The following is an 18,441-nucleotide window of genomic DNA, read 5'->3' on the forward strand; positions in this document are numbered from 1 at the left end:
CACAGAAAAAATTCTGATGTAGGGTGTCATGTTGACCAGTCCTCCTCTGCCATGAGCTCCCTGGTGTTTTGCGCAGAGGTTTATCCTGGCAGTTGGCACAAGAAATTGTGTGGATGTGCTTGGCTTCTCCAAGAAATGAGTTTCTTATGTATAGAGTTCAGGTCTTATTTATTTCTGTATCTCTAGCTGAGTTTAGTATGCACGGGATGGGGGTAGGGAGAAGCTGGGTAAAAGGTACCACCCAGCCCAGGTCAACAGGACATGGACTCTCATGGACTCAAATCACTATTGCCAAAATAGGTTCTTAACCAATCCTTTCTTATCTTCCACTGGACCTTGAATCCTTCCAAATGCAGAATTCAGAGTAGTGGGACAGGTTTTTCTTCATTTCTCTTACAAATTCTGCAGATGCATGTCTTTGTGTGAGCTTTTTGTATCCTTGCTTTGGTGTCCTGTTCAAGATATCCAGTATCTTCCTGGAACAGCATTCAAACTAAAGCAAGAAGAAACTCATTGTGACAGCCTCATGAGTATAGGGTATGGCATGTGCTAGGTGCTGGATACGGAACAGGGCTGGAAAGGGAAATGATGCAAGAGTTATGCTCTGAAGTTGTACCTAGTAGTCTGGTGGGTCAGAAAGAGAGAGGGAAAAGGAGAGGTTTGGTCAGCCAACATTAACTGGGTGTCTGCAAGATGTCAGGCATGATGCTAGGTTTTCTGCATGCTCAGGTAATGAAAACTGTGTCAGGGACACAGTCCCTGACATAAGGGATAACATCATGGGGACCAGGAGTGTGGTGGAGAGTAGGCAAGCTGAGGTCAGAGAGGGAATGTGGGAGTGGGGAGCAGATCATTTATGCTCCCATAAATGATTGTTAGGACTTTGGGGTACCTGGTGGTTTAGTGGTTGGGTGTTTGCCTTTGGCTCAGGTCATGATCCCAGGATCCTGGGATTGGGTCTGGCATCAGGTTCCCCACAGGGATCCTGCTTCTCCCTTTGCCTATGTCTCTGTCTCTCTGTATGTCTCTGTCATGAATAAATAAATTTTAAAAAAATTTTTAAAAAAGGACTTTGGCTTTAACTTTGATAGAGAGCTATTGGAGGTTTAAAGGTATAACATGATCTGATTTGTATTTCAAAAACATCAGTGGCAGCTGTCCTGAGGGGGCACAGGACAGAAGCAGTGACATCAGTCTGGTGGCTACTGAAATAATGCTGTGGAGCAGTAAGCAAGCAATAGAGATGGTGGGAAGTGGTTAGCTTCGGGAGAGATTTGCAGGTAAAGACAACGTTTGGTGATGGATTCAATGTGGAGGATGACTTCAGGACTTTGGGCTGAGATCCCAAAATAACTCAAATTACTATTAACTGAGATGGGGACAAGTATGAGAGGAGAAAGTTTGGAAAGGGTCTGGGAATTAGGAACTGGTTGATAAGTACAGTTTGAGATGCCTAGAAGACCTTCCAGTGGAGATGTATGAGTTCAGGATAGAAGTCAGAGTTCTGTACAGTAAAACATGGGGAGTCATCAAGGCATAGGTGGTATTTAAGCCATGAGTCTTGGGATGCTGACCTAGCAAGTGCATGTTGAAAGGGAAGAGATCTGAGGAGTAGACTCGGAGTCACCTTGTTGTTGGTTGTTGGTTGTTGGTCAGCATGGGGACAGATGAGCAAAGGAGAAGCAGAGGTCAATGGGACCATAGCAACCCAAAGTGGTGCTGTGGTCCGGATATTTGTGTCCCCCACTCAAGCTTACATGTTGAAATCCTAACCTCAATGTAATGGCAATAGGAGATAGTCCTTTGGGAGGTGTTTAGGTCATAAAAGTTGAGATCTCATGAATGGGATTCATGTTCTAACAAAATGCACTCCAAAGATCCCTAGCTCCCTCCACCATGAGAGGACACTGTGAGAAGGCACTGGCAGCTGTGAATCAGGACGAGGGCCCTCTACCCAATGTGACCATGTTGACACCTTGCTCTTGGACTTCTCAGTTTCTAGAACTGTGAGACATAAATGTCTGTTGTTTAAAAGCTATCCTGTCTGTGGTATTTTGTCATAACAGCCCAGATTGACTAAGACCAGTGATTCCTAGAAGCCAACTGAAGAGAGAGTGTCACCAAGGAAGCAATGATTAACATCCAATGAGTTTGTTAGATTGAAATAAAACAAGACTGTGGAGCAGCAGTTGGGTACAGCAATGTGCAGGCCACTGATGCCATGACAATGGTTCTTTGGTGAATTGGTGGAGAGGAAATTCTGACAGATTGGAGGTAAGTAGAGAATGGGAAAGAGGTGAATATAGATAATTATTTGCAAGTGAGGGGAGGGAAATGTGTGGTTAAGGGAGAATATTTGAAAGATAAAATACAATAGGGCATAGTTGCTTGCTAGTTAAATGCTTCCATAGAAAGGGAAAATTTGATAATGCAAGAAAGATAAGAATGGTGGTGAACATGAATGAGATAGGGCAGGAAGAATGGCCTTGGATAAGGAAATAGACCATCTCAGTAGTAATAGGACAGAAGTACAGGAGGAGGTGGGTAGGTAGATACGGAGATGATATGATGTGACGTTTCTCTTCTAATTGCTTCATTTTCTCAGCAAAGTAGCACGACGAGGGTAAGAGTGGAGAGGATGTTTGGAAGTTTGAGGAATTGACATGATCTAGGAAACTGGGAGATGAATTGATGTGGGGATTTCTACGCAGTCATAAAGACTCACCTGAGAATCACCTTTGGGTTTTCCTCCAGTGAAAGACAGCTGCCTGGGTTCAGGGGGAGAGTGGAAGTGACGAGGATTAAACCAGGACTGGAGTTATTCCAGGTAAGTTACAGTGACAGGAAAAAAAGGTTGAGGAGATAGGGATTAATGAAAGAGAGAACTACAATGATGTTTTGTGAAGTGTCAGTTCGGTTGGAGGGAAGTAGGAGCATGAAAGGGGTGAGGGGCAATAAAGTATTGGTAGAATCAGTGGGTTGTAGGTTGTGTTGGGGCCAAAGAACTGTTGGAGTTAGTGTACTATAGAGAATGAACTGGAAATAAAAAGTGGCGCATGAGAGTGGGATGCTGATGGGCCGTAGTCATGGGTGATGACAATATCTAGGAGTATGTTGCTGAGATGGGAGAGGAAGTCGCATTCAGAGGCGTGACCACTGCCCAGGGAGAGGTGATAGTGGCTTGGATTGAAATGGTGAAGAAAAGATGGGGAGACGCATATGGTAATGCACAGGCCAATGTGATCATGATGGTCCATGTTGCATAGGGGTTACCAGACCGTGACTCTGGAGTAGATCACCTGGGGTGATCCACACTTGACTCCATTATTTACCAGCTCAGAAATCTTAGGTAAAGTATTTCCAAATGCGGTATAGGTTAGTATAGCACCTACATTCTGCCCTTGATACAAGGATTACACGAATTTATACCAGTAAAGCACATGGCATTTCGTAAAATGTCAATAACTGTTAATATTATATAACTCCTTGGACCCCAGCAGAGATTGTACACAGAGGTACTTGCTCTAAGAGCCTCTGGAGGATTTTAAGTAAGAAAATAGCATGATAGATTTAGGTTTTATAAAGGTCATTCCTTTCACTACGGGGAGAAGGCTTTATTTTGAATTTTTAATAACATTAAGGAAAGGCTCAAGATTTTGATATTTATGAAGTGGGGCAAGCATTGTAAAGTATATAGAAACAAAGACCTATAGGAAGGTGAAGATGCTCTTCGCCGTGGTACTGAGGAGCCTTCAGGATTTACCCCTCTTCCTGGAAGCTGAGGCTCTAACTCCTGCAGGTTCTCAGCTTTAGGCATAGAATTTCTGGAGCTAAACCTCACATCTTGCCTTAGAGGATGCCTTTCCTCAGAGATGTGTCCCCCACTCCCATCTCAACCCTTTCTTTGGCCATACCCCTATTCATCCTTTAAAAGTCACAACTCACCTGTGAAGATTTCTCTGGTGTCCAAAGCCTGAGTGATTGCCAACTGCCCCTCTTTGTTAGGATCTCTGACATGGTCATATGACCCTAATATCTATAGAAGAATATCCCATAAGATTTAAGATTTGTTTCTTTCAGTAATAAAGTTGACCTTTAAAAACTCACTGGCTATTCTACTCTTTAGACTTGGAGGAGTCAAGTCGCCATCTTTGTTCAGGGGCCAAGCCATTACTTTGGTTTCTTTGGGTGTATCTGCTTGATGGTTTTTTGGAGATCATGGGAGGAAAGAGCATGGGGATCTTCTGGGAGAATGACTTTGTTCAGTCCCTGGAGGATGGAGGACAGTCAATGGTACAATGACAGGACCCCTCCCTCTAGAAACCTCTATCATTTTCCTCACAGAGGCCTGAGGTTCTGTTTCACAGATGGATGTCTTGATGTTTTCCTCTCATGAGTAAAGTTGGAAATAGTTCATCGTGATTGCTGGCTCTTGCTCTCAATATCTGTGGACATCTTTTCTCAAAAAGGAAAAAAGTGCATCACATTATTTCAACAAAGGGAACATGCAGCGTTGATGAAGATTTTGAGACTTTCAGTAAAATCTTGTGTCAACTTGCTGCCTGTGTCTCCTAGAGAGGAAGAAGGGTGCCACGTGCTGCCTCCTCAGTGTTTGCAGTGATTGGGATTGGGCTTCCCTAGGTCCGTGCTCCAAAAACCACTTGCAAGCAGATGCCCACTTGTAGGCAAAACTCTTGGGGTCTTTCCTCCTTAAAGAGAGGTGTTGGGACACGTCGGGGGCTCCGTGGTTGAGCATCTGCCTTAAGCTCGGGTTGTGACCCCAGGGTCCTGGGATCTAGTCCCACATGCAACACCTCTCAGGGAGCCTTCTTCTCCCTCTGCCTGTGTCTCTGCCTCTCTCTCTCTCTGTGTGTCTCATGAATAAATGAACAAAATCTTTTAAAAATATATTTTAAAAAACCCAGAGACCTTGATGGCTTTAGATTTATTAGAACTTTTGAAACCAAAGGACCTTCCTTAAGCAGAGGACTGAACCAGTAGGGACATGGAGCGCTGTTCTGTGAGAGGATAAAAGGCTTCTGGGGGACAAGCTTCAGGGGGTCCCTGAGGCACTTCCTCCTTCATTCTTTCTTTTTTCCCCATTCTCATAAATAATTTGATTCATAGTAAAAGACACACAACATCAAGGTTGCCATCCTCACTATTCTTAAGTGCACAGCTCAGTGACTTTATGTGCATTCACATGGCTGGGCAGCTATCCCTGGTGGCCACCTCCAGGACTCTTGTCATCTTGCAGAACCAAAACTCTGTCCGGATGCACTGTGCATCCCCCCCATCCCCTGCCCCTGGCCGCCACCATCCTAGTTTCTTTCTGAATCTGACCACTCATGAAGTGGAATCATAGAGTCCTTTCGGGCCTGGCTTATTTCAGCTGGCCGAATGTCCTCAGGGTCATTGCCTTACCATGTGTCAGAGCTCCTCTCCTCTTTGGGGCTGAATAATGCTCCACCATACGTGAGCCCCACATTCTGTCCTCCTGTGCAGTCGTCCATGGACACTTGCATTGCTTCCACCTTTGGGTGACTATGCAGCTCCTGCTGCTGCTGTAAATATGGGTGTTCTTCACTCTTATTTTAAAAGAAGAAAAAAGAGGCTTTGCTTCTAGAGAGGGACACTGACTTTGGCAAGTGTCTGAACTGTCTCCAGAGAATGACTCCCCGTGCAGGGATGGGTGGCTCTGAATGGCCTGCAGGTGACTCTGGGAGCTTGCTGCCTCAGGGGGCCTGTGTGTGTTTGGGGTGAGGAGTTCTGGAGAGCAGGACCCCCCCAAAGAGCTATAATAATACTGTGATTTTCCCATAACAAAGCATGACATCCTGAAGAAAGGGAACTTCTCCCCCTGCATGTGGAGGAGCTGCTGCCCCTGCCCCCCACCAGAGCATCAGTGGGCATCCTGGGGCATCACACTCTGTGCCAAGGGGCAGAGAAGGGTGCCCGCGGTGGCTCGAGCAGGATCCAGATTGAAGAGGGTGGGTGAGCCAGACAACACCACACAAGTGTTGGTGTCCTGGCTCTAGGGCAGCTTACTCCTTGTCTGGCCATCAGAGACCTTACTTGTAGAACAGGGATGAGGATGGCAGGAGCCAGCTCACCGGTGGTTGCCAGGATGACTGTGACCACCTATCCAAAGCTTGGATGTCACCTCACAAAAGATTTACCGTCATTATTATTAGGATTATTTCTTGCTTTTTTTTGAGAGACTATAGAAACCACACCTGACTGTGTCCATTCGACAGATCAATCACTGCAGGTTATTAGACATATTCTAGGAGGTGAGAGAGCAGAAAAGTGTGTTGGTTTTTCATGAAAAACTTAGAATTATGGGATGGCTACATAAACCCTAAGCAGAGGACTGAACCAGTAGGGACATGGAACGCTGTTCTATGCAGTAAACCTACTGCAAGGCCATGAAGGGGGTACATTTTCTACTCATAAGCTCATCTCTCCTCCTTGGCAATGGCCCCTTGAAGCCAGGAGCTGGGTCTCATTCACCCTGCACCCTTCCTGCCCAGTATAGATCTGCCGCAGAATGGATCCCAGCCACGCCAAAGGGCGTCTGGGCCTGGGCCCTCCCCTAAATGCTGATCCTAAATGATTTTGACCTTGCTATAAAGCAGCAAGCCCTGCAGTAACCAGCAGGGATTTTTCCTGAGAGAAGCTTCTCAGATGCAGGCACTCTGAGGGCTGAACAAATACACCTCCGTTGAAGGCTGGAGATTTGGGGCCACAGGGAGAATTTGGTAAAGTTGCTGGGGATTTTGAAGCTTTCTGGGGATCAAGTCATCCAATGGGGATTCTTGGCGACCAGCGTATCTGGAGCGGGGCCTAGATCCCGAACATCCTATCAGGAAGGAGCTTTGCAAACACCTGTCCCATTCATTCTGAGCTCAGGGATTTCTGTGTCTCCACATAGAGAATCAGGGCTGCTTTCCAGCCAGGTTGCTCCTGACACCTGTGTGTTTCCCCAGCAGTGAGGATGGGCAGTTTTTCTTCTGGCAAGCCAGGGGGGGTGGGTGCCCTGTGTGGAAAGTCAGATTTTCCTGAGGCCTGGCTCACTATCGGGCACCATGTGCCCTCTCTGCCCACCATGCATGGCATGCTGGGAAGCACACAGGCCTTAAGGTTTCCGATCCCAGCTTTGCTATCATCACAAGTCAATTAACCTCTCTAAACCTCATCTGAAAGGAATGGACCGCAGTGGACCAAGGACCCAGGCAGCGCCATTCCCATCTTTTTCTCACTACCCAGGACTGCAAGACGGGCCCTACCACACCAGCAGCTCTTTTATCCTCTTCCTTGACTCGACCTGCTCCTGAGGCTTGCACACTCTTCCATCTCCCCTTAGAGAAATCTTCCTGAGACTCGAAGTCCCAACCCCTTTGTGAAGCCTTCATACCTGCCCAGCTTGAGCAGAATCATGGCTCCCTTCTTTGTGGCCCTAGGTTCCTTTGCGAATCCCACAGGAAGGCATTTTTCCTGGAGTGCCCAGCACCTGGCATTGTCTGTGTTGCTAGCATTTCTAGAGTTGAGGCATTTTTGACTACAATCCAGCCCAGTGGTATGACAGGGTTCTCTAGCTCATTAGATTTTTGCACACCCATGTAGGTGCACAAATGCAATTTAACATTTAATTTAATTCGACATTTCCATTATTACCAAAACAGATCTTATAAATGTCAAACACTCACCATTCCTGCTGATGAGAGGCCATCCCTATCATCTGTAGGAATTGCAGACACTGAGCCTGTGACATCATGGACCTTTGTTGGTGGCTTAGCAGAACACACCATCATTATGTGCCCCTCGTCAAAGCAAATTTCCTGTCTGTTTTGTTCCCTGATATCACAGAAATGTGATTTATAACAAAAGAGGCTCTTTTCAGAATTTGGATGCAACCCCAGAATTGAGGACAAAGGATAAGCCTGACCCCTCACATTCAAAAGAGAAGTGTGAGTCCATCCGTGGAGGGAAGAAGGACCCGTCCAGCGACCTAGCGATTTATGGGGGAGGGTCAGTGGGTAAGAGAGCTGGGCTCCAGGAAACCATGTGTAGAGACAAGGGAGGCATGTGTTAAGGACAGGAGGGAGGCAGCTGACCATCCAGACAGATGCTTGGGAAGCTCAGTGGCTTGCAGAGTACAAGAACTCACAAGTTCCATTTTCTTACTTCTGGTTTCCAAGTCAGCCCTGATGGATGGCACTGGTGTGGGATGGATGTTTAACTATTATCTGAGACCATAATTATTCCTGAAAGTGACCTTAGAGCTAATGGCTCTACCTGAGATGGAATTCAGGGGTGGGGAAAGGAGGGATGATAGACTATGTCTGAGGCAGGCTATATGGTAATTGTACCCTACCAAATTTAGCGGTTCAATAAGCAGATTAATTACCCCAAAAAGTGACCATCTGAGACCATGCCCCCAGAGTGGTTCTCTCTATACTTCCAACCTTAGACTCCGGGTTACTCAATCTTCCAGCGTATTTCTATATGGCGTGCATCATTTTGCAAAGTATGCAAAGTTTTTGGCTCTATCCTAAACTATGACTACAGTACCCACTGTTGCTACCAGCCGCCTTAGGCTCCGAGGATGCCCAGATGAAATGGATTGTCCCAGTGAGCTCAGGCCAGCATGGGAGAAATATGACCCAACAGTGGCAGAAGCACCTGGGCAACAGAGTGTTTTGAGACAAGTCCTGAACCAAACCTAGAACGGGCAGGAAAAGTATTTTTCTAAGCTCATTCCCTTTCAACAAGTAGGAATTGTCAGGGAAGAGAACAGAGTGCATGCGCTGACCTGGAGGCAGGGAAGTCGTAGAGTTTTGGGAGGAAGGGGAACTGCGCCATATGGCTGGGACCAGAAGTGCAAGGGGAAGAAATGAGAAGGTATAGGATGGTGGGTTGTCCCTAGATGCCATGTCTTCCCTTAGGGTTTGCTCCAATTGCCTTCTCGTGGAGGTCGGTTAGTCCCACCTACTCTAGACAGAACTAGGGAGGTGCTTGGCATGTGAGATGGCTTTGCTGAAGAACGTGCTAGCAGCCCCGTGGAGACCAGCTGGTGTGGGCTGGGAAGAAGAGCAAGGATGCTAACCTAGAGCTTGGGAAAGTAGACGGGCTGCAGCTGCGTTCATCCCAAGGGAGACAGGACTGACTTGTGGCATGGGATGGATAGGGTCCACAAGCAGGCACTACTGATCCCATTCAGAGGACAAGAGGAGTTTTTCAGAGTATAGGAAATGTATTCATGGGCTCAAAATTAAGTAAAATCATTTAATTCTTACTCCTGTGGCCTTTGAACAGGAGCAGGTGAGGAAGTGGTCCAAAGAAGCAGAAGAGCATAGAACTGGAAGGAAAACTAAATATAATTTCATCCGCATGAGCAGGAGCTGATTCGTCAGTGAACCCACACATTTAACTGAGAACCTTCCTTGTGTTTAAGAATAAAGTAGAGGAGACTTGTGCATGTGAAACTGGACCCCGTCTTTGGTTATTTCCATTGGTGACTCAACCTTTCCAATTCTCTATGATTTGACCATTATTTTCCTGTTATCGGATTTCTATCCTAATAAAGAATGGCAATATGGCCTGTGCAGTCCTAGTGTGAATGTGTTACCTGCACACATGGGTCATCTCTCTCCCCGATGGTCTTCAAAATTATCCTGAATTGTAAAATCTCAATGATACTCCCTTGACCCCACAAATAAGGTTTTTTTTTTTTCCCTTCTTCTTCTAGAAAGTTGTGCATTCAGAAATGAGCTTCGGTAGCAGCGAGCCGGGTGTCAAAAGGGGAAAATCCACTGTTCATTTTGCTAGTCATTACTTTTTAATCTCAGTATACTTGCACCTCTAATTGGCATCATAAAATGTCTCTGGAGAGAGAGAAGCCCAAAACACTTAATAGCTATAATGGTCCTGGATAAAAATAATGAGCTGAAAAAAAAAAAAAAAGCCCTGAGTTTAAAAAATATGTTTTTCCTTAAATGGTAAAATCCATTAGAAATAAATGGAAAGGAGCTCACATTCAATGCACACTTTTTCTGGGCCAGATGAATTGCATGGTTCACTCTCAAAATAATTGTCAAAGCAGGATTCTAAAGTAGATAATATTTGTAAAAGGGCCAAATCGAAGCTTGAGACATTTTAGTGGCATGCCCAGGGTTAAGCTGCTGTAATGCAGACCTGTGTGTCTCCATGGCAAATGCTCTTTCCATGACCTGGATTGATTCCAGGCAGGGCCGTGGTGACATGGCAGGTTTCTGGTTTGCGGGTTTAGCTGCAGTGGAAAAATTTAGGATGAATGCAAGGAAGAACTTCCTGATTATTAAATGGTGGGATGGATACAAAAACCATAGGTGGCTTTTCTTATGATTTTGGTTATGTCTGTAGGGGTTTTTGCTAGAGCCAGTTCCTTATACCATGGTTTGTGCCCTTACACTGTGGTACCAGGGGAACCATATTATACTAGTTACTAATTATGGGTTAGGCATCGTCATATTAGATATTTTCCGAGATGACTCTGCTCTTACAGACTCTATGAAGTAGGTGTTATAATTTCCATTTACATAATAAGGAGCTTGAATCTCAGAGACACCAGCAGACTTGCTCAAGATCAGCTCATTTGAATACCCACTGTCTGCCCTAAGCATTTGTATCCTTTGTAGTCAGGAGGGTCTGACTATGCACTTTTCTCCCACGATGACAGAAGGACGAATGGAATGAGCTCACCACTTGTCCCTCAGATCTTTGCTTTCTAAGACCAAGATGGCATCAGTTCAATGACAGTTTCCAAATACTAAGACAATGTCAGGAGATGCGACGTTGACCTATTTACCAAAGCAGACCTGGGTAAGATGCTGGTGTTGGGAGTGAGGGTTCAAGGAAGGACCTTCTGATTTGTTTGCATCCAAGGATGACACCTACAGCTTTCTCATGGGACGTGTACTCTTCAGTAGGTCAGAAGGGTGTCCACTACCTTGGTGCTCGCCCAAGGTGGGTGTACACTAGAAGCCTCTCTTCCCACCTCCTGGACTCACCTATCGGGTCCTAGTTAATCATTTCTCTTTTCCCTAGTCCTCTGCCACCAGGATCTCTCCACTGGAATTCGTCCTCTATTCTGCTGCCAGGCTAATCTCTCTCTCTATATATATATAAAAGAATAAGAAATATATGCATATTTCTTATTTAATAAATGCATCCTCCTTCTGGAAAAGCTGGAAGATACAAAAAAATTATCTCAGAGGAAAACCAAAATTAGATTTTAGTCTACCTCCTTCTAATTTTCATGATGTGAACATTTTCTATGATATCTGGAATTAAATATCAGTTGTTACTAGGGCTGCTGGTGTCCAATGAGATAAACACCAGAGGACAGAGCCAACATTGTTCCTCCCACGTCCCCTACCCAGAGGGAATTGGGACCTGAGACATTAAAGTTAAGTGTCTTCCCACATGTCCTGCCTGAGAGTCCCTAAATCAGGTGGAAAAAGACTATTATTTGTTCAAACTATTTTCTTGAATTCATCCATGCAAGAAAATTGTATTTCCCTCTGATAGAAGATTTAGCAATCTATTTGTTTTGGCCAATAAAAATGTAAGTAGAAGTGGTGTGCACCAACTCTATGGAATGGTGTAAGATGTTTTCTTATCCCTCTTTTGCCTCTCTTATCAGTGGGGTTTGTCCTGAATAGGGGCTTCATTCCTTAGTTCCGGAATGAAGATGTGTGGAGCACAGGTGTACTCCATTTGCAGCTTGATGTGAACATAACTCGTGAGCAAGAAATAAATCTTTGCTGTTGTACTCCACCAAAATTTGGGGAGAGTGATTGTTCCCTTAGCCCAAGCCTATGCTGATGGCTGCTCTTCTGTTGTGTCATGCAAGATGGACACACATGCTCTGGGCAGCGCATGTGGCTCAAGGAGACATGGTAGTTGCGAGGATGCAATGGTTGGGCGTGTTCTTGTTAAAGTGGAAATCAGGGGACAACCAAGAAGATGAGATACATTATTGACAATGTGAGCTATCATTTATCTAGGGCTTGTTGTGGGCCAGGAACCCTGCTGAAAGAGATTTCAGGCATGAAGTCATCAGATCTCCCCTCAAGTTCTAGAAGGCAGATGTCCATTCTTTGCCACATTTTTGATGAGGACCCTGAGGGTAAGGAAGTTAGTAACTTCCACACTCACTAGTCCAGACAGAGTAGAGGTGTGATTCAGACACAGGCTTCTCACACCGACTCTGCCCATGCCAACTCATAGGGTGGACTCCTGACCAGGTTACCCCCGTGGCTGCCCATTCAAAGGTGGCTCCCAACTGAGACTGAGTGGGGAAGGACGTGATGGTGGCGAGGTTTGTTACAGCACATGGCTCCACTGGTAGACCAGAAAGCACTGACCTTCCTTCTTTCATTCTAAGGGAAATCCCTCTAAGAAATGTACGGTGGGTTTGTGACAGCTGCATAAATGCAGATCTGAAGTTCTAGGTGAGGCTGGAACATGCAGAAATTTGAATTATATTCAAATATAATTTGATATTTGATATAATCATATCCTCGAGATTTTTTTCTGAATTTAAAAGGAAAGCAACTCCTATTAATTCTAATTAGCTGGAGTGCAGCTGGAAGGAATCCAACTGGATCTAGCGTAGGCAAGAGGGACAATTACTGAGATGATCCTGGGGTAGTTCCCAGAACCAGGAGACGGGAACACGGTGGGGCCTCACGAATGTTGGACGCCAGAGCCTGAAACACAGCAGGAATCTTTCTAGCCTGCTCCTGGCTCTGTTTCTCTTTGGGAAACAGTTCTTTCTTCTCTCTTTCAACCTCCTCCAGCTGCCGTCAGTTCTCAAGCTCCCATACCTTCTGTTTCAGCCACCTGGAGAGAGACGGCTTAGTTTCATTTCCAAAACGCTGGGGAAGGACTTTGATTTGGTGCATTTTACCCAAGTGTCCACATCGATCAACTGTAGCCTGGACTGTGGTCATGCTACACTGACAAAGGAGCTTTTGTGCTACTGGATCGATTACATGGGCGGTTCCAGAGGAAGGTCTCAGGGGCAGAGGAGGCAACCCCAGAAAGTCATGGTACACATGCGAGCTAGAGGAAATGTGGACAAAACACAAAATTGTAATGAACTTGGAGAATATAAAGGATCCTGCCTCTCAGAGGCAACCAGCTGAACTATCCTAAGTATAGTTCTCTATTATATTTTTTCAAATTTTTTTCAAATACGTGTTCTACTACCTGGCTGAAACCGGTCACATAGACTAAGTGGGGGCAAAGTTAAGAGAGACAGATTCTAGGTCTTAGGTGGAAGATGATACAAAGAGATGTTTAAGGTCAAATAATACTCAGCTTCGATGAGTTCATGGGTTTTTCCAATTAAAAACCCAAGCCCAAAGCAAAACACAGAAATTCAGAACATTGGGTATGAATTTAAAAGTTGTGATGCATATACTTACACCAAAGAATCTCTTTAACATGCTAAACTTAACATACCACCCCCTTGGTCAACATTTTGTGACCTCTGGAATAAAACCCAAACCCTGACACAGCACACACGGTCTTCTAACAGCTGGCCTCTGCCCTTTTGCCCTGCTTCCATCTGAAACTTCGAGGTGGATTCTTCACTGGTTCATTTATTTACTTACTCATTCATCACACATTTACTAAGACACACACTGGAGGTACAGAAATGAGCAACACACCTTCTTTTTGCTCCGGGAGCTTACAGCCTAGCAGCACAGGAGAATGAGTAATCCAGAAAGATCTACAGGACGGTAAAAGCCATGATAAAGAGAAACCCCATATGCCTGCGGTACAACCTTTACAACCTTGTGGACTTTTTTTTTTTAAGATTTTATTTATTTATTCATGATAGAGAGAGAGAAAGAGAGAGAGAGACAGAGACAAGACAGAGACACAGGCAGAGGGAGAAGCAGGCTCCATGCAGGGAGCCTGATATGGGACTCGATCCCAGGACTTCCAGGATCACACCCTGAGCCGAAGGCAGACGCTTAACTGTTCAGCCACCGAGGCATTGCCTTGTGGGCTTTTATAGGGCAAAAGTGGGGAAAAAAGTGCAACTCAATTTGGGTCACAGAACCAAGAGCTGCTAAACTCCAGCCTCTTCCTATTCCATTTTTTTTTTCTAGGAAATCAGCACCTGAGATGTTATACCACCTCCACTGGGGCTCTTGGCTCCTTTTTGCTGCCCGTTACTTTAGACTCCTCTGGCTCCAGAAGAGAAAGTGCCATAGAAGGAGTAGAGCCTCTGTCTCATGGCCCCTTCCGCCCTCCCAACCCCCGCACCTGTTCCAGCTCACGCTGGCCACGGCATGGCACCCACTCCCCATTTCTTCCGACCCCTCTGCTCCGTGTTCCTCGCCCACTAAATATCACTAGGTTTAACGAGACAGACCTGTCTGCAAATGCTTCTGGGCCATTATGTGATTGTCAAACTGACATTTCACTTTTCCAGCTGTTGAGCTACCTTCTGCGTGTGTAATTGCAAAAAGGATCTTTTTTTTTTCCTTTTGGGTCCACTGCTTATTTAATAATGGAGCCACAATAGGAAAATGGGCCTAGTCAGTGAAATTAATTCTGGAGAGCGCTTAATACCTCTGTCGAGAGGTGTCTGCACCCAGGCCGCCCTGACTGTGGCAGAGAGAAGAGACTCCTGATCCTCAGAAGGACAGGGGGCTGGGCAATCAGGTCGGGAGTCGGGCGGGTCCCTGGAATCTGGCATCGGGTGTGTGTGTGTGTGTGTGTGTGTGTGCACACATGTGCATGCCTGTCTGGATGTGTGCTCCTCTGTGTATCCGTGTGCGTGTGCGTGTGCAGATATGTTTACATAGATACTCATGGGACTGAGGATGTGCGTGCGTGGAGGTAGTTGTGCATCACAGATGTTTTAGGCTGAGAAGAATTCATTCATCCATACGTTTATTCATCAACAGCAAAGCATATCGGATTCTGATGCTGTGCCAGGTTCTGAGCTAGGCCTGGGGATTTCAAAACAAGTAAGGTAGAGATTTCTACGCTCAAGCGATACACAGAGTCAAGAGCAAGGTTTCTCAACCTTGTCACGATTGGCATTTTGTTGGAGGGTGGGGGTGTTTTGAACATGTATCAGATGTTTAGTAGCCTTCTTGGCCTCACCCAGTAGGTGCTCGTATCAACCCCCAACTCCCAGCTGAGACCATGAAAAATGTCCCCTGGCCAATGTCAAATGTCAGCTAGGAGGCACAATCACCCCCGGCTGAGAAGCCCTGTTCTAAAAAATGTTGAAGCAGGTGCTTTTGCCAGCGTAAAGGGAGTGCTAGGATTGAGATTTACGCTGATGCTTTGGAGCGGAGGAGAACATGAGGTGCTCTGTTCTTGTCCATGAGGGGGTGAGGAAGCATGAGGGGGAGCATAGGCAGGTGATCCCTGGTGACTTTGACTTCCTGGCATGCCATGCTCAGCACTCAGACTCTTCCCAGAAGGCTGTGCTGGGTGCTCAGGGTGCGGAGAGCCTGCGTACAAACCCAGATCCCAGTTAGCTCACTACTTGGGGCAAAGTGCGGGGACGATCTCATGAGTGAGTGGAAGAACCAGTGTTTCCCTCTGGGGGGGAGTCTAGGGTGGGGGTACAGAGCACAAGGGATACAGAGCCCACTGCAACATCACTGGGGTCCTGGGAGAGGGAAAAAGGGAGTAAGATCAGGGAGGGGATCCTGAAATGGATTCAGATATGGATGACTTCTTGGGAAGGCGAGGGCTGCTTGGGACCATCCTCTGGGCAGTTTTTTTCCAGAAAGCCGACTCTCCAAACACACCTTCCCGTTTGTCATAGACAAGTGGACAACACATGGTTCCTAGCAGGTGGCCGTGAACTTGAAGGAGGGCTGCGTAAATCCCAGCCCTCCCATCCAGCCCAGGTCTGGTGGGGGCTCTCCACTTCCTGACGGGCCCTGAGATAAACTCGTGTAGCGACGGCCCACTGGAGAGCCACCACACCTGCCCTCCATCCTGTTTCAGGCTCTCTGTCTGCTTCACAACCTGTTTCTGCCATTAGGGCTGAGAGAGCCCTTCCCCTTTGCTTCGGTGACTCCTCTTTCTGAATACTCTGGTGATGATGTCACTTCATGAAAGTTTGACTCTCAGGGCCTGCGAGCGGCAAGGCCACCGACGGAGGGCAGGGGGCAAGTGTGACTCTTGAGTCCTGGAGGGGGGACAGATGGGTCCTCATGAAGGAACTTTTTAGGGAGAATGGACTAGACTTTCTCTGTTTTCGTCCTCATTTTTATGACATAGAGATGTCAAGTTCCCAAAAGAAGATGGAGTAAGGATCACTCCCTGTGTCCCTTATTGCAAATGGGTTCCTGTCTAATTCAAGTATAGCACTTAGGTTTTATATATGGTAGATGGATAGGGTGGGTGACAGTGGATTGCTCAAGGAGATCCTTGGCCTGGATGAGAGGTTCCCATTTCCCCTGTGGGGACGCCATGGACACTGTCAGCCCGTCCCCTGGGAGGGGAGGGGACTGCCCCCTTTGGAGCTTCTGAGAGCCATACAGCTCACTTGGGTCTGAGCAAGGATGGGGAGACCCCACAGGCCTGAGAGAGCTGAGCTATGCATAGGGAGACCACATGGCTTCATGTCTGTGCCTCCCCCCAGGGACCAACACCCTCGGGCACACACCAGGTGCTCAGATAACACTGCCCTAAACGGAACAAGCTCCTCTAGTCCAACCCACGCCACTAACTCCCTCTGTGATTTTGGGAACACCCCACCACTCCCATCTGTGAAGTGGGGATCTTAATATCGACCTTGGAGTATTTTAAAGATTCAAACTTTAAAAGGACACACAGACGAAGCTGTGTGGAAGCTGTGAGGAAGCTGCCTCTCTGTTGCCACTTCTCGAATATTCCAAATGTGAATTTAGAGGCTCAAAGTGCCAGTTTTCCCACGGGCATTGTTCAGTTCTAATAGTGAGCTATGCTGTACAAACATACATTATCCCTCTGGGGCTCAGCAAAGCTATTTGCATCTTGAGTGAAAAAAAGAAAATGTAGCTTGTAAATATTTTAATTTTTCCTGAACTGGCTTTTGTGTCAATAAAGGTTGTTCAGAACTCTCCGGGATGATGGGACTCAGAGACAGTGCTTGGAGAGAGGGCAAGAGGTCATGGAGCAGAACTTTGTCCTCTTCAGGTCAGAAGTTGCTGACCTCTGGTTCTCCATCCCTGGCCTCCCTGCCTCTGGGGATCTTTCTCAGGGACCAGGCCCCTCTCATTCCACCCACCTGGGCAGAGGTAAGGCACAGGCCATGGGATGAACCCTCTGAGGTCTCTAATTTAGAATCTTGGGACTGGCTGCTCTCATTCTCGATCCCTACCAGGCCCTTGGCAGTTCCCCATTTACTCGTTTATTCATATATTTAGTTAATGAATTTTTTTCAGGTGCCTATTCTGTACCAGGCCTTGTTCTAGTAGGTAGGGTCCATTAGTGAACAGAACAGTTGAATAATAAATGTCTGTGCAACAAAAGCACATATTGGTGACAGGCCATCCTGGAAAGTCCTTCATTCTCCATTATTTCTTTGCAGCTGGGGCCATGTATCCTCTCCTGTGCAAACCCAGCTCCCTCCCTTCTAGTCCACCCACAGAACCAGCAGAAAGCTCCTTCTCAAACACTGATCTGACCCTACCCGGCCTTGCAGCCCATATTCCAACAGCGCCCTGTGGAGGATGGTACAGAGTCTGCATTCCTGGCTTGCCATTCAAGGTCAACTGTCACTGGATCTCTGGGTCTGTCCTGGTGTCTCCTCAGTCCTGGTTCCCTCCTCTACATTCCCATGACACCTCGTATGTGTCTCTGTTACTGGGTCCCTCTTCCTGCAGCGACACAAGGACTCCCAACCACTGATCTCTAAAAGGGGCTTCAGGACTGATACCAGTACCTTTGGTGACTTCTGGAGGCAGAGATCTACTAACCCAGCTGCTGGGCTGCGGGAGGGTCGCTGGGGTCCTGGTACTACATCAAGGGCCAGGTTTGCTAGTAGGAAATAACTAATACAGTGGGGTCAGGAGGCAGCATGACCTAATATGTAGACCAGATCCCACTGCTAACTAGCTCTGGAGTGACTGTGAATAAGCCACTTCAATCCCTTCATCTGGGAAGAGGGACTGATGATCCCCACCTGGAATGGATTTCACGGACATGGAATCCAGTGACTTTTCCAGATGGTGGGCAAAAGGGTTCAGTTTCTTCCTCTCCGCAATGGAAAACTCAGTAGAGTTTTGGGGATGAATAGAGCTAATATGTAGTCTTTAGCTCATGGAAGGTGCTCTATGAACAAGAATTACTATTGCATAATTTTGTGTGTTGGCTTGATGAACATTTCACATTTTGCCATTTGTCTGAGCCTCCATAAGCCACAGG

The 18,441-nt window shown here is 46.5% G+C and overlaps 1 long non-coding RNA gene across 2 annotated transcripts in view; it reads left to right on the plus strand.

Annotated features, from left to right (window-relative positions):
- LOC144283347 (uncharacterized) overlaps positions 1–14,545 on the plus strand; it is a 61,877-nt gene extending 47,332 nt beyond the window's left edge. The window contains exons 4-6 of one of the 2 annotated variants that reach the window (XR_013351864.1): positions 2,067–2,274; positions 2,755–2,827; positions 14,169–14,545. This is a non-coding gene — a long non-coding RNA (uncharacterized LOC144283347). Of the gene's footprint in view, positions 1–2,066; positions 2,275–2,754; positions 2,828–9,318; positions 9,581–14,168 lie in introns of those variants that run through there. The other variant, XR_013351865.1, reaches the window with a different exon arrangement.
- The last annotated feature ends 3,896 nt before the right edge of the window (positions 14,546–18,441 follow it).

This window comes from Canis aureus, chromosome 14 (genome assembly GCF_053574225.1).
Source record: "Canis aureus isolate CA01 chromosome 14, VMU_Caureus_v.1.0, whole genome shotgun sequence".
Lineage (NCBI taxonomy): Eukaryota > Metazoa > Chordata > Mammalia > Carnivora > Canidae > Canis > Canis aureus.